Source organism: Apostichopus japonicus, chromosome 17 (genome assembly GCF_037975245.1).
Source record: "Apostichopus japonicus isolate 1M-3 chromosome 17, ASM3797524v1, whole genome shotgun sequence".
Classification (NCBI taxonomy): Eukaryota; Metazoa; Echinodermata; class Holothuroidea; order Aspidochirotida; family Stichopodidae; genus Apostichopus; species Apostichopus japonicus.
Window position 1 is genome coordinate 9,623,915 of NC_092577.1, and position 14,972 is coordinate 9,638,886.

The 14,972-nt window shown below is 33.9% G+C and overlaps 1 protein-coding gene across 2 annotated transcripts in view; it reads left to right on the forward strand.

The window, feature by feature from the left end:
• LOC139954923 (NLR family CARD domain-containing protein 4-like) overlaps positions 1-7,077 on the forward strand; it is a 38,140-nt gene extending 31,063 nt beyond the window's left edge. For both annotated transcript variants that reach the window (XM_071954915.1, XM_071954913.1), the window contains 3 exons: positions 1,099-1,157; positions 3,769-3,804; positions 6,005-7,077. The gene's annotated coding sequence lies outside the window, so the exon portion shown is untranslated. The remainder of the gene's footprint in view (positions 1-1,098; positions 1,158-3,768; positions 3,805-6,004) is intronic.
• Positions 7,078-14,972: the final 7,895 nt, after the last annotated feature.

Below are 14,972 nucleotides of genomic sequence, written 5' to 3' on the forward strand. Positions count from 1 at the left end.
ATCAAAAGATGTAACAAACAGAAACAAAGGGACGTTACAATGGTCTGTTCCATTCAATTCAACAATTATTGTAATTGTTATACAATTGCTGCTGATTTTTCTGTTTTGTTCGTGTTGTAGTTTTGTCACGGCCTTATTGATGATCTGAAAGACAAACCACGACACAAAACATAATTTATATTGATATGGTATCTTCATTAATACGTGTTTGCACGTAAGTGTTGTTTGTCTCCATTTACACTTCTGTTTTAAACATACTTTAATGTAGGTTTCTTAAAACTTCTTAGAAATTTGGACAGCGTTATTACTCAATGTTACAATTGTGCATGTCAAGTCATAATAACACGATGTTAGATTATACATACCTTCATCCTCCATATAAGGTACTATTAAAGAGATTGATGTATTTAGTCTTAATACAGTTGAAAGCAAACATACCTAAGAAAGTGACTGGAACCAAGAAATATAAACCTTAGTTTACACAACTGACATACTCTCAGGACATTGGAAATGTGATCACGTGATTATGACGCTGATTTGTTTTGGCTTGTAGCTCCATAAAACCAAATTCTATATTTTTTTTTCTATGATCAACATTTATATTATTGGCTTTCATGATCTGTGATGACGTCACTGATGTTGAATGTTCTCTGATCAGTTCATCGTCTCATGGATGAATTTTTTTTATCTGAGCATCAAATACTCGACTATCTTGATTTGTTTTCTTAATTTCGTTCAATATTCACTCCTATTTGAGTTGTTTCACATGTGTTATTTAGGATAAGTGTACACCTGATCAGCTATGCAAATGAGATGACAACAATCCTAACCTTATTGGTTATGTAACTAAAAGGATAATGGTTGTAAACATGATCAGGTATAAAACCGTGATGATAATGATAGTAAACTGATTAGATCAAATTTAAGGAATCAACCAGATTGATTTCTCAGCTAATATGAAGGTATCGTCGAGGGCCAACATAAATCCGGTGAATATAATGTTTAATACTTCATTTCAGCCCCCCCCCCCCCAAAAAAATGAAGAGAGAATTAAATTACACTTGCATTTTCATAAATTTCGTTCATTTTATTCATCAGTATGGAACTATGGAGATGTTGATGATCGTCGCCTGAATCTACAGACCGGTCTATGGCAGGTATGAGATTGTGCACTTTTCTTACAGCTATTGCTCATAATGCATTCTGGTCAGGTTATTTGAGCTAAGGTGCCCTCTGTATTACTTTACCAGTAAATATAAAAACAACATAATCGTTAAAATGCACTTAGTTGGTGGTTGCATTTGAATTAGATTGTGATAAACAGAAAGAACTTAAAACAACAGACATTTACATACTACAAACTACTTTTCATATTTTACTATAAATTGTCCCTGCTCCTCCCTATCAACACCCTTTCATCTGATATGGCACTATATTCATGTGTTCCTAAAGCAGCCATATCCGTTGTTGTATTATATTATTTATTTAACATGAAACAAAACCAAATACAAACATAAATGTTTAGATAAATGTGTGCGCATTTATGAAGTGTTAATTCATGTTATATCGCACGTCGCACTTTAGTCATTATTCTAATTCAGTAAAATTGAACCCAATTAAAGACAATCGGTCATAAAAACATATGTATTGCTTAATTATCGTAATAGCATACTTTCTCTGGTTTGATTGGTTATATTTAATTATCATATCAAAGGTTAAAACAACATCCTTAGAGATTATAATGGAAGGGGGGTTGGAGCTAGGTCCCCATACTGAAGTAACGATAATTATATTTAAAGATAAATGTTCATTTGTCCAATGACGAGGAGGTATTTGTCCAGGATGTTTATATCGTACAATACAACGTAAACGTCAGAAACCCTTGTGACGAGGTATGGTACAAATAAAAAAAAGGGGGGGGGCATTAAACAACAATAAATGAGTCTCCCTTCCACGCTCGTACTCCAGCAGTTTCGTCCTATTTACTAATTATTGTTGTCCTTCTCCCCCCCCCCCCTCCCCTCCCATGTGTCCTCCTTATATAAGTAATTGCCTTGTAAATCTATGAATATTTTCAATTTTAGAATAAAGAATATTCAGACAGATCAAAATATATAAAGCGAAATAAATCTATCGTGCTTCCAGTGTCTCTCTTCCACACCGTCTCAGTAAAAAAAAAGGTTTTATTTGTGAAAATATCGATGCATACTTTTCTTCTCTAGAATATTTACGTCTTACGTCACTGCACGCAGCAATACAACAGTTAGTAAATATTACTCGGTTCTAATAGTTTCAGCTGTAATGGGATTTGATGGATCCATATTGATTATATTTTATTATTTATTTAGATTAATGTATATATACGGGACTTATAAATAAATGTGTGGTCCCAGTAGGATTATATATATAAACGGGCAGATCTGGCTTTAACTTGAAACAAAGAAACAAGTTTGTTTTTGAGGTAGATTTCATCAATTTGATTTACTTTAACATACTAGCAAAATTAAAGGAGAGGTGACTACTTCGAAGTTTAACTAAAAGGTTAAATTTAAGTTTTATATTTAACTTTCAAGAAACTCCTTTTTGTACCATCCTCTATATGTACAGTACTATGAATAAGCAGCAGCATTATGATACAAAACGTGGCAACGGTGAATCTGAACTAATAATTGCTTAAAATATTTGCATTATTTCTTTCGTCTTTTGGTTAACTACTGTGTATAAAAAATATGTTCTTGAAGGAGCCTGGGCCAGATAGGGGTAGGGGTGGGTGTTCAAAGTAACTTGTAATGTGGTTGATTTTAAAACAATTACCACCCGGTAAATTAACTATTGTATCTTCATATTTATATTTAAGCGCTATTCAATGTGTATGTATCTAATAGTATATGAAACACTCTGATGTAGTTGAGTCAATTTTTCCTGATTCCGAGCCGAGTCCGAGACTACTTGGTCAAATTAAAGGATCAAAGCAAGGATGGAAATATTTGTTCATGAAATAATTATTTACAAACTTCAAATATCAAATACGCACGTGACATGGCAAATACACAAGAAATAAACTATTGAAGGGTTAATATGATTCCACGATATTTCATGAAATTTTTCAACAATAACATATCTACACAGATCTCTAATCTATTTGAACTATCGTTATCTTTCTTTGTTACTGCTCTTCGAGACATTATCTTTTAAATGTATCTCCCAAATTTTCATAAATATCATTAAAGGATTGCCTACGGTATACGATAGCAACAGATCATATAACATGAAGTGGGGGTGGGGGGGTTGGTAGGGAAAGTAACCAAAATACTGCTACAATGGATATTCAAGAACATTGTTTGTACATTCCATCGATTCAACCACAAAGATCATATAAATAGTTCTATCTTTGAATACTGCCCTCATCCTCTCGCCCATTGTTTCCATTTGATCATCTCAGTAAGAAGTTCATCATTATGACGTCACTCAGTATTTAAAGGCGTTACTCAGTGCTTGATGACGGGTTTAAATCTAATGTTGTCTTCCCTATACAGCTGATGTATGTATTCATGTTATTAAGTCGGTACATCTTACAGTGACGAGTCTGTCTCCTATATTGACTAAAGTGTGCTCAATACGGATGTGCATTTACCTGCCAGGAATAGTTTACTGCGATATTTGTGAACATATATCATTCTAACTTATACATTTTTTTGCTTCGCCTTATCATATTTTCCTGAATACAATCTCAAAATATTATGATAATAAAATTTCTCTTCCTTCCAGGCCTGTGAAAAAAAGGGTAATCTACCAGGAGAAGAGGTAAGAGAGACATAGATTCATATTCCTGTTAATTAGTAACAGTAATTTAGTAACAGGCAAGGAGGTGTTAATTTCTGTTGAACAAAGAAATAAGACAAAAGAGTATTATACTTTGATTCTCATCCGGCAGGAAATATTTATAATTGATGTGTATCAAACAGGGAATTTAGAAAAAGTAACTACCATGACTTGCAAAATTCTAACAAAATTAACAATAAGGAGGCCCTGTTTAGAATTAACATTCCCATCATTTTGAGATTACTTTACCGTGCTTTAAATATGCTTGACGTCATTGAAGAAGTTAGCGCATGTCTGCAACTTTACTCATTTGGTTCTTTGTATTTATAAGAAGCTAATTTTTTGGAATGTTTCCTTTGATGCTAAATTTATGATAACTCCCCTGTGCAGTCCTAAATGTTACTGTTACTTTTAACTTGATATAAACAACATAACACCTCTGAATAGAATCCAGTACAATTTGTCATTGTTATGTTTGACACTGAGTTTTGGATTGCATGCAAGCAACTGAATTAATGGTCTGCATATAAGACTTAAAAGTCCAGTCACTTATATTGATGAGCCTCAGCTTTTATCTCAGCGCTCATATTATACGAAGGATGAGATATTGTAGTCTGTTGAGCATTTGAAGCTTATTATGTTATCTCAGTTGACATAACTGTCATAAAATGTGCAATATAGTTAAATTTAACATTCATAGAGTAAATCGGACAGTGAACGCTGTCCGAAAGTATTAAGTTGGGTGGTGTTTTTTATGATTGTATAGTAATCTGTTTAAGTCGGTCAGGTTTTATAACTCACAGTTCGACTCTCTGCTGAGTTTTTAAGAATCTCTTAATATATGTTAAACTAATGTTTGATTTCTCCTTCTGTCATATATTGATACCTTTGATGTTGATGAGCAGAGACAACATACATATAACATAACAACTAGTCATTACACCCATTAGTCAGAGGGAACACAGAGTGTATAGTTAAATCATTAGTAACAACTGAGATTAAAATGTGATCAATAATTTAAATTAATATGAATAATAAATTATAAAATTTAAAAAAAAATAAAAAATTAAATACAATTAAAAATAATAATTTATACTAAATATTTCATAGCACTAAATAAAATCTCACGAAGTGATCAGTAAAGAAATCCATTCTATTAGCAGGGATCTCTGTCAGTATGTGTAGCAGGTGTTGCCTTGTTTTATTTGTATCAGGGATGATAGATCTATGTCAGTATGTGTAGAGGGCGATGCTTGTTATTATGTGTAGCAGGGATCTCTGCCAGTATGTGTAGCAGGTGATGCCTGTTATTCTGTTTAGCAGGGGTCCCTGTCAGTATGTGTAGAAGGTGATGCCTTGTATTGTTTGTGGCAGGGATCTCTGCCAGTATGTGAAGCAGGTGATGCCTGCCATTATGTGTAGCATGGATCTATGTCAGTATGTGTAAAAGGTGATGCATGTTATTATGTGTAGCAGGGATCTCTGCCAGTGATGTAGCAGGTAATACCTGTTATTATGTGTAGCATTGATCTCTGTCAGAATATGGAGAATGTGATGCCTTGTATTATGTGTAGCGAGGATCTCTGTGAGTATGTGTAGAATGTGATGCCTTGTATTGTTTGTAGCAGGGATTTCTGTCAGTATGTGTAGCAGATGGTTCCTGTTATTATGTGTAGAAGGGATCTCTGTCAGTACGTGTATCAGGTGATGCCTTTTATTCTGTGTAGCAAGGATCTCCGTTAGTATGTTAAGAAGGTGATGTCTGTTATTATGTGTAGCATGGATCTCTGCCAGGGTTATGTAGCAGGTGATGCATATTATTCTGTGATGCATATTATTCTGTGTAGCAGGATCTCTGTCAGTATGTGTAGCAGGTGATGCCTGTTATTATGTGTAGCATGGATCTCTGCCAGTATGTGTAGCAGGTGAAGCCTGGTATTATGTGTAGCAGGGATCTCCGTCAGTCTGTGCAGCAGGTGATGCATATTATTCTGTGTAGCAGGGATATCTGTCAGTATGTGTAGCAGGTGATACCTGTTATTATGTGTAGCATGGATCTCCGTTAGTATGTGTAGCAGGTGATATCTGTTGTTTTGTGTCATCCCTTCATTAACTGCAACAGTTTGTCGAGGTGACAACACTTTTAAACAATAATTAATAGTAATAATTTGTTTCTTTTTAGGTTACACATTTGAGTTGTCTCCACGAGGAACAGCAGACTGTCTAACGTGTACTCTTCCAGAGAGAGAGAGAGACAGAGAGGTGGAGACAGTTGGACAGAGAAAGGAAGACATATGCGGGTGGAGAGAGAGCAGATAGACTGACGTTCTTCTCAGTTATGTCTCTGATATGATACTGATGTTACGTGATGGTAATACCATACTGATGTTACGTAATGGTAACACCATATGGATGTTACGTAAGGGGAACACCAACATTTTCTGAAATAAGAGGCAATGCGTGTTGGTCTTGTCTCAGTTTTTACGATCAATGTAACGCCAATCGTTAAACCACTCGTTGATCCAAGATACACAAATGTGTGGTCAAATCAAATGTACGTGACAATTTTGTTCTAAAATTTAATGATGTATATTATTATTAATTATTCATTCTTGTATCTTGACTTATTCAATATCTATCATCAGTTCTTATTTTGCTCTTTTTTCAGTCTTGTTAGGCTATCTCGAGATGCTTTACTTTTCTTCTATGTCGTTCATTTCCGAGTTTATGTACAAATACTAAATATAATATAGGTAGGGGTGTAATCCTGTTCGAGATGGACAGAATGCAGCCCTCTGCAGGTAGGAAAAAATGTGGGAGGAACCGTAAAATATATGAAAGTGAATACAATTTAATACGGTAGGCATAATTACAGACAATTACCTTCAACATTTGGAAGCAGACAAAGTCAAGAAACAAAACAGAGAAAATATGAGACGGCAGAGAGCTTGACCTCCGCCCAAGACATGAGATTACCCTCCCCGGGAGAATCAACCTAAATTAGAGTCCACCCGGTAACTGTGCTGTACCCTGCGGACGCAAGCACTTTGTCCACCGAATTCCTAATCTAGAAGGCCTCTTACCCCTCACCAGAGCCAAGAACTCCTCCCAGCTAATAAAGTCATTCTTGTCAAAGGGAACTTTTTTAATTAAATATCCCAATCGATGGGTCCCGCCTAACTAACTTAAAGTTAGGAAACTTATTTTTCATATATTTATCTACCGTTTTCAGCGTCCAAGACGGATCAGAATAATCACTTGGAAATTCGTGAACCTTTGGATGGGAGGGAAGATGGATGGGGATTGATGTGTCTTTAAATCAATGTGATATCAATTGTATATCTGAATTGTATATCAATTGTTAAGCTTGCTGTATAATCTACCAATGAAACTTTTCAGTCAAATGACTTAACCTTCAATGCTTACTTCTGACTTTCGACAATTATATACAATGACACTTATACGTATATTTGTTATTAACTTCGAAACCATTAAAAAAAATATTCATTTTTTTTTTAGTGTTTGCGATTTTGAATCTTCTTGAAAAGTCATCGAATGTGTTGGAGACACTATGATATCATAGGTCAACAATTGCATGTTACACTATAATTGACATGTAATATCGAATTTGACTTCCTGAAGAAACCAAAATGGAGGACGTTTTGTTGTATATCGACCTTTAAGACATTTCCAGTTAACATGACGTCATTTACTTAGGTTTCTTTTTCTTGTTTAGCTTAAATATTTCCTGTAACAGTGTGTTGTTACAAGTAATGACAGTTTATGTATCATATACATTCACTTACAGCTACCAGTTTTAATTTGGGTTTTTTTTGGGGGGGGGTGGGGGAAGGGTGCTTTGCGCTTGTTTTTTGTTGCTATTGCTTTTTTTTTCATAGCTAATTCTGTAATCTATAGATTTTAAAGCCCACTGTAAACATAATACGTGATATGATTTACGATGACGTGTACATTACGTAATATAATGATCATTACATAACATTAATATTTTGTACTTAATCAGTTAATTTAAAGATAATGATTGGCTTTCTATTGTACTCTCATTTATCTTATAATACGCGAGCTAGACGTTTATATTCATGTATATTTTAGTTATGTATCTCCCCTTAAGTTCCATTACAGCCGATAAAAGACAATACAAGTGACGTGTCTGTTACGTCATTCAATAATAATTCGAACAAGGTAATGACAATCTGAACATTTAGTGTACTGAAGCTTTAAATCAATGATCGTACTTCTATATACGGTAGGTCTTGTAGTTTAGTCATGGCTGAGACCAATAGTAGTTCAACAATTCTCCCGAAACATGTAATCATAGGTTTTATAATTGCAAGTTATTTCAGAAAATTTTACACAATAAAAAGAATTTCATGTAAATATCATTATTTTGTTGTTACCACGTCTTTGCAGTTTCTTTTGTTTGGCTTTAATTGCCCAAGCATTAAGACACTTGCAAACACACAAACAGATCCTTTCATGTTATCCCCTCGTTTTGCACATATTAGTGTAACCATTTCCGGAGTAATCTTCTACTAGCAAATTGCTAAGAAAGAAAAATTTAAAATTAACACTAAATCTCCTTTCATGAATAGTTGTTTTAATTTTTATATATTATATCCAATATAACACATCGTTTATAAATAATTCCGTAATTTGCGATCTTTCTATTGTTCTTTTTTCATTTTTCCCTTTTGGTTCTTTTATCATTTTTTTTTTTTGCTTTCTTTTACCGTTTTTACCATCCATGTGAATAAACAAAGGTAATGAGAGATATGTTTGTATAATGAACATAGGTAATATGAAAGCATATAGTTTGTTAGCCATACAGTTCGTATTCGATGAGCTGTTTCAGGTGATTAACTTAGAAAAGTCAATATTTGCTAATCGTTCCGTCATCCTATACTAGAGAGTATTAACACGGAATTTACACTATGTTTTGCTGTTTTCGATTCAAAACACCTTAAAATGTACTTGTCCTACATTACAACATGTCCTTGTTTTGTCAAAAAAAAGATTCATATTTAGTTTGTTGTAGTCTGGTATCCATTTTGTATCTTAATTGTACCAAATGCATATTTAACTTGTGACTACAAAAACCATCAGAGATAAGTTTAATTTGACAATTTTTACTCTAATTTTTTATTTTATGAATTGTATGGTGGTTTGAAAGGCCAAAACGTAGACCTACTGTGTCAGTACAGCACGACATCAGAAAAAAATATTGTATATTATTTTCGAGTTTGAGACTTCAGGACGTTGTTGTGTTGTTGCTTTGCAATCAACTTTACAACACATCAAACATATGACTTTGTCGAGTTGATAAGTCACGCTAACCTGTTAAAACTTGAATAAAGAAATGTCAAAAACTACGTTAATTTAGACTAACACTCACATGCCACTTTGACAAAGAATATCAAATTGTTTGAATGTCGTGTAATATACTAAAGCAGTAACAGTTTGTTGTTACAAGTAATGACAGTTAATACATCATTTACACTCACTTACAGCTACCAGTTTTAATTTTAATATATTATTTGTTTTTATTTGTTTTTGTTTGGTGGAGGGGCGGGGGCTGCTTTGCGCTTTTTTTTTAGCTATTGCCTTAGTTTATTTTCATTGTTCATTGTGTAGTCAATGGCTTTTAATGTCTACTGAAAACATAATATATGGTATGGTTTACGATGACGTGTATATTACGTAATATAATGATAATTACATAACATTAATAGTTTGTATTTAATCAGTTCATTTAAATATAATGATTGGCTTTCTATGTATTCTCCTTTGTCTTATCACTACGTGAGCTAGACGTTTATATTCATGTATGCTTTAGTTATGTATCTTCCCTTAAGTTGCGTTACCTCCGAGTAAAGACAATCCAGTGACGAGTCTGTTACCTCATTCAATAAAAATTCGAACAAGATAATGACAATCTGAACACTTTGTGTACTGAAGCTTGAAATCAATGATCGTACTTTTATATATGGTAGGTCTTGTAGTTTAGTCATTGCTGAGACCAATAATAGTTCAATAATTCACTCTAAACATTTGATCATAGGTTTTACAATTGCAAATTATTTCAGAAGATTTTACACAATGTAAGAATTTCATGAAAATATCGTTATTTTGTTGTTACCACGTCTTTGCAGTTACTTTTGTTTGGCTTTAATTGCCCAAGCTTTAAGACTCTTGCAAGCAAACAAACATTTCCTTTCATGTTATCCCCTCGTTGCGCACATATTATGTAACCATTTTTGGGGTAATCATCCACTATCAAATTGCTAAAAAATGAAAATTTAAAATGAACTATTAATCGCCTTTCATGAATAGTTGTTTTAATTTGTATATATTATATCCAATATAACACATCGTTTATACATGTTTCCGTAATTTGCGATCTTTCTATTGTTCTTTCTTCTTTCCCTTTTGGGACCTTTTGTCTTTTCGTTTTTTATTGTTTGCTTTCTTTTACCGTTTTACCATTCATGTGATAACACAAAGGTAATGAGAGATCTGCTTATATAATGAACATAGGTAATGTGAAAGAATACAGTCGGTTAGCCTTACAGTTTGTATTCGATAAGCTGTTTCATGTGATTAACTTGTAAATGTCAATATTTGCTAATCGTTCCGTCATCCTACTAGAGAGTATTTACACGGACCTTACATTATGTTTCGTTGTTTTCGTTTCAAAACACCTTACATTGTACCTGTCATATATTACAACATGTCCTCGTTTTGTACACACAAAAAACATATTAAGTGTGTGGCAGTCTGGTATCCATTTTGAAACTTAATTGTACCAAATTCATATGTAACCTGTGACTACAAAAAAATCATCAGAAATAAGTTTGATTTGACAATTTTCACTCTAAGTTTTTATTGTATGAATTATATGGTGGTTTGAAAGGCCAAGATGTAGACCTACTGTGTCAGTACAGCACGACATCAGAATAAATATTGTATATTGTATTCGAGTTTCAGACTTTCAGGAAGTTTTAGAGCTGTTGCTTTGCAATAAACTTGACAGCACATCAAACATATGACTTTGTCGAGTTGATAAGTCATGCTAACCTCTTTGTCTTACACTCACAAGACACCTTGACAAAGAATATCACATTGTTTGAATGTCGTGTTATATACTTAAGCAGTAAGTCTATAGCTTGTTTGTCCCTTCAGAACCGCCGTGAAATCGCGATTTCGACTAAAACAAAACAAAATATAAATAAATAAATCAAAGATAGTGTGATCCGTTTCCTTTCTTCGTCTGCTTACTGTATTCTACTGCAGTGTTAGTGTTAGCACATGTAATAAATTGAAGATGTTATCTAAATAGTTGTAATGGCAATCGAAATGGTTTTTTCCCAAGCTTGGGGTTATTCTCGAAGGTTCTGTTAAGTCTATACACAAAACGTCAATGTATCTGTAGCCAAGTGTCTGCAATCTGGTTACTTGGAGTAGGCTCCTGCGATTATTTCCTAAGTTTCATCCTCGGTATTTGTTTCATGAAACTATAGATCTCTGATTCGAGGATGCATTACATTTGTATTGTGTTTCCCTATATACATACTTCTATGAGCCTTCTGGACTGTTTGGCGTTCCATGTAAATGCAAGCACATATGAATATGTGATGTAACAATTGAGATTGTTGAGGTCATCTTCAACGTCATATTCCCTCAAACTGTAACCAGATGAATTTGTATATTTGTTATATCGAATTGGAGGTTAATTACGACCAGTACGAAAGGACAGTATGTTACAGATTCGAAATTTCAATGTACAATCAACCTAGCTTATTTTGTAAACATAACCCATTAAAATTGTTTCGAATAGCAACCTTTCAAGAAATGGACCGCGTTGTTAAAGGATTGTTCCCTTCCTGCATTCAAATGACCTATGATAGAGTTTTTGGTTGTAAAACATACCAACATATCATATACGTATACAACATACCAACTGGTTTATCAGTTGACGTCGTTTCGCCTGATTTACAAACCATTTCACACAAGAAGCGTAAGTTTGTAGCAGATAAATATCAATTGCTAGACGGATCTTCCCTCCTCTGGTCACCACTACATTTTGCTTTTACCTTATCATGGATTTAATTTTAATGCAGTAAGAGTTCTTCAGAAGCACTCTTATGTAGAATGAGATGTTTACCAATTTCACCTGACCTCAGGTGACCTTCGACAGAAATATTGTGAAGCCGGTTGACATTCAGCTGTCACCGAATATGATTATGGTCAAGTTATGGAAGTTAAAATATAACTTGATGTCATTCAAACCAAGATAAATTCGGATAAGAAGTGTTTAACTACTTCAAAGACTTATTTTATTTATATTTCAAACGCAGAACATTTAGTATATGATTCTCTAGCGTTTCATCTTTATGACTGAGTAAATGGCTTATTTCATCCTTCATTGTGTGATTTTGTGGTCTGTAGTAAAAGAGATATATCGTCTTGTTAACAGCATCCTAAGCAAGATATGTATGGCAGATTGATACAAAGTTCAATGGTGGGTTTTGACTCTTACTTCATAATCTTGTTAAGTGTTTAAATAGAGATAATAATCTGTAATAATAATTAGGTGTAATGATAATAAAGTGTCATAATAGTAAAGTGTTTAACTACTGATAATAATCATTAAATTAAGATACAAATAAAACAGAACACACATCAAAGTTCAAAAAACGTAAGCTTTTCTCCATTTGTAGATAGGGAGTATAGTTAGTTTTGTTCGAGAACATTCGACGGTAAAACTGACTGAACCTAATTTACGTTATTGGTCAATGAGGTAACCTACACTGATTGTCAACAAAAAGATGAAGAACACGTAGTAAAGTAAAAATGTGTTAAAATTAAACTTCTTAAACTAACGCGATTAGGTGTTCAAGTAATTTGTGATTTTAGATTTATTGATTGATTGGGGTAGGAGGTGGGTGGGAATCTGGACATACTAGCATATATGACGCCATGGTCAATTGTCGTAGCGTAAGATATGCATCACCAAATATATCATGGCAACACTGTACTAAAAAGGGAGGGGGAGTGGCGTGGATAAGTTACATTATTTAGGTTGCACTAAGGTCACATGTGGTTCAATATCTTACCATGAACATTGCCATCCTAAAGTCATATATAAATTTAAACGGAATTCTTTGTTTTTCAACATGAATATATTACGGTAAACGACAGTCTATCCATTTCAAGAGTGACGCAGGAACGGGACGTGTGTGGAAGGCTAATGTGACCGGAACGATGGTTAAACCTGATTATGTTTGGTTAGCGTACGGATGAAAATAATTTTAACATTTAATGACACTTTTAGTGGCATTTTTGTGTGTAAAATTTGTAACTACAATCTTCCCGACCAAGCCATGTAATGTTCACTCCTATGATAATATTATCAATATATCTTACCATGCGGTTGTGGCCGTACCCCCGCCGCTGATAAGAAATAAACTGTTTGAACCAATAATACACGATAAAATACATGTGTGTTATCTAACACACAAATTCAGTGTTATCTTTCTCTTCTTCATTTACAAGCCTTCGCTCTGCATACATTATTACATCGTTTAATCATATCTTAAATAACCTGAACTTACTCTTAAACAAACGTTACTTTACACATATGTCATGAAAAGAACATGTTCTCTCTTTGTAAACTATAAAGCATCCGTATTTCGACTTTACACCAACATCTTCAGATTAATCAAACTTGGATTTCAATTAATTAAATTAAGGTACCTTGTTTTAAGTCGGTTAATGAGACAATAAAGTATATAAAGCTTGCAGCCTGTCGTCACCCAGATTTTTTCTAGGTTTCATTCTTTGAAGAACTAAACATGAACTGGAAACATCCAAACTTATATATTACTGTTTGTTTGAATTGAGCCTTACAATTTAAACGAACAATTTTGCTACGGTATTCCTGAAGCAAATAACAGATTTATCAAAATCAACCTACATATTTGTTTTAAATATACAAAGAATAATCTACTTGACCTAAAACGAAATAGTCCAACGTTACAGACTAGCATTCAATCTAAAGAATACACTTAAAAAATGTTGTATTCAAAGTGAAACCATATATCTGCACTGGCCCTAACAAATATCAGCATTGATCGGCGCACTGTAAATAAAGCCTACGGGCGCCCGCTTAAATAAAAGTTTGCATCACACGGAGGACACAACTATCTTCTGATTATAACAACGGTATAGTAAGATGAAATATGTGGAGTTCGGTCAGGACAGTCAGAGTGAGGTTGCAGGAGTATTTAGATCATTCATGAATATTTGAGATTGAAAGGGCCGCCCTTACGTTCGTTAATTGTTGATGTTCACTATAATGAATATTCAAAGAACATGATTAAATAGATATTAAACATCAAGATAAACAAAGGTGGAATCAGAGAAATGTACAGCTTACCACCGTAAAAGCTATTTCCATTCCTTGGAGGTTTGAGACGGGGGGAGATTGTGAGAGATTATAACCAATTTGATTTCGTTAACGTTGAGAATACAACTAAACATTTACAGGCTAAATTTAGTTAGGGCTAAACCATTAGTTTCACGATATGTTTATGCTAGGAGTAAAAGAACAAACTTGTGTTTATCTACAGAATTTAAACAAGATGACTATCGAATATTGCTCGTTATTGAAAATTGGCACATATGAACTCAACGATTTTGCCAGTTAAGCAGTACATAATCCAGCTTTTTGAACGATAAACCTGCATTGTTGTTCAAACAACCTTGAATAACAATGATAAACTCTGATTATGAACCGGATGATCAGTCGGGTATTCAGATGAATAACCTGGAGACCGGCATCGAGTGGGTTATCCAGTTTTTCGACAGAATAAAGTTAACTGTAATACATAATAAGTGAGTTTATTGCACGGGGTGTGGTCTCACACGTGTTTCAGAAATACTTTCAATGTGCGAGGTACCGGAGGGTATGGTTAGCATAACAATACGAGTTAAATCCCATTCTTTGTTCAGAAGACTGAATGAAAGAAAAGAAAACCGCAGGTGTCTTTGTGAACATTTAGGGTACATATGTTCTGTATCTAGTCATGCGGTATTGTATCAATAATAGCTTGAATGGGCTCGTCGCTCGT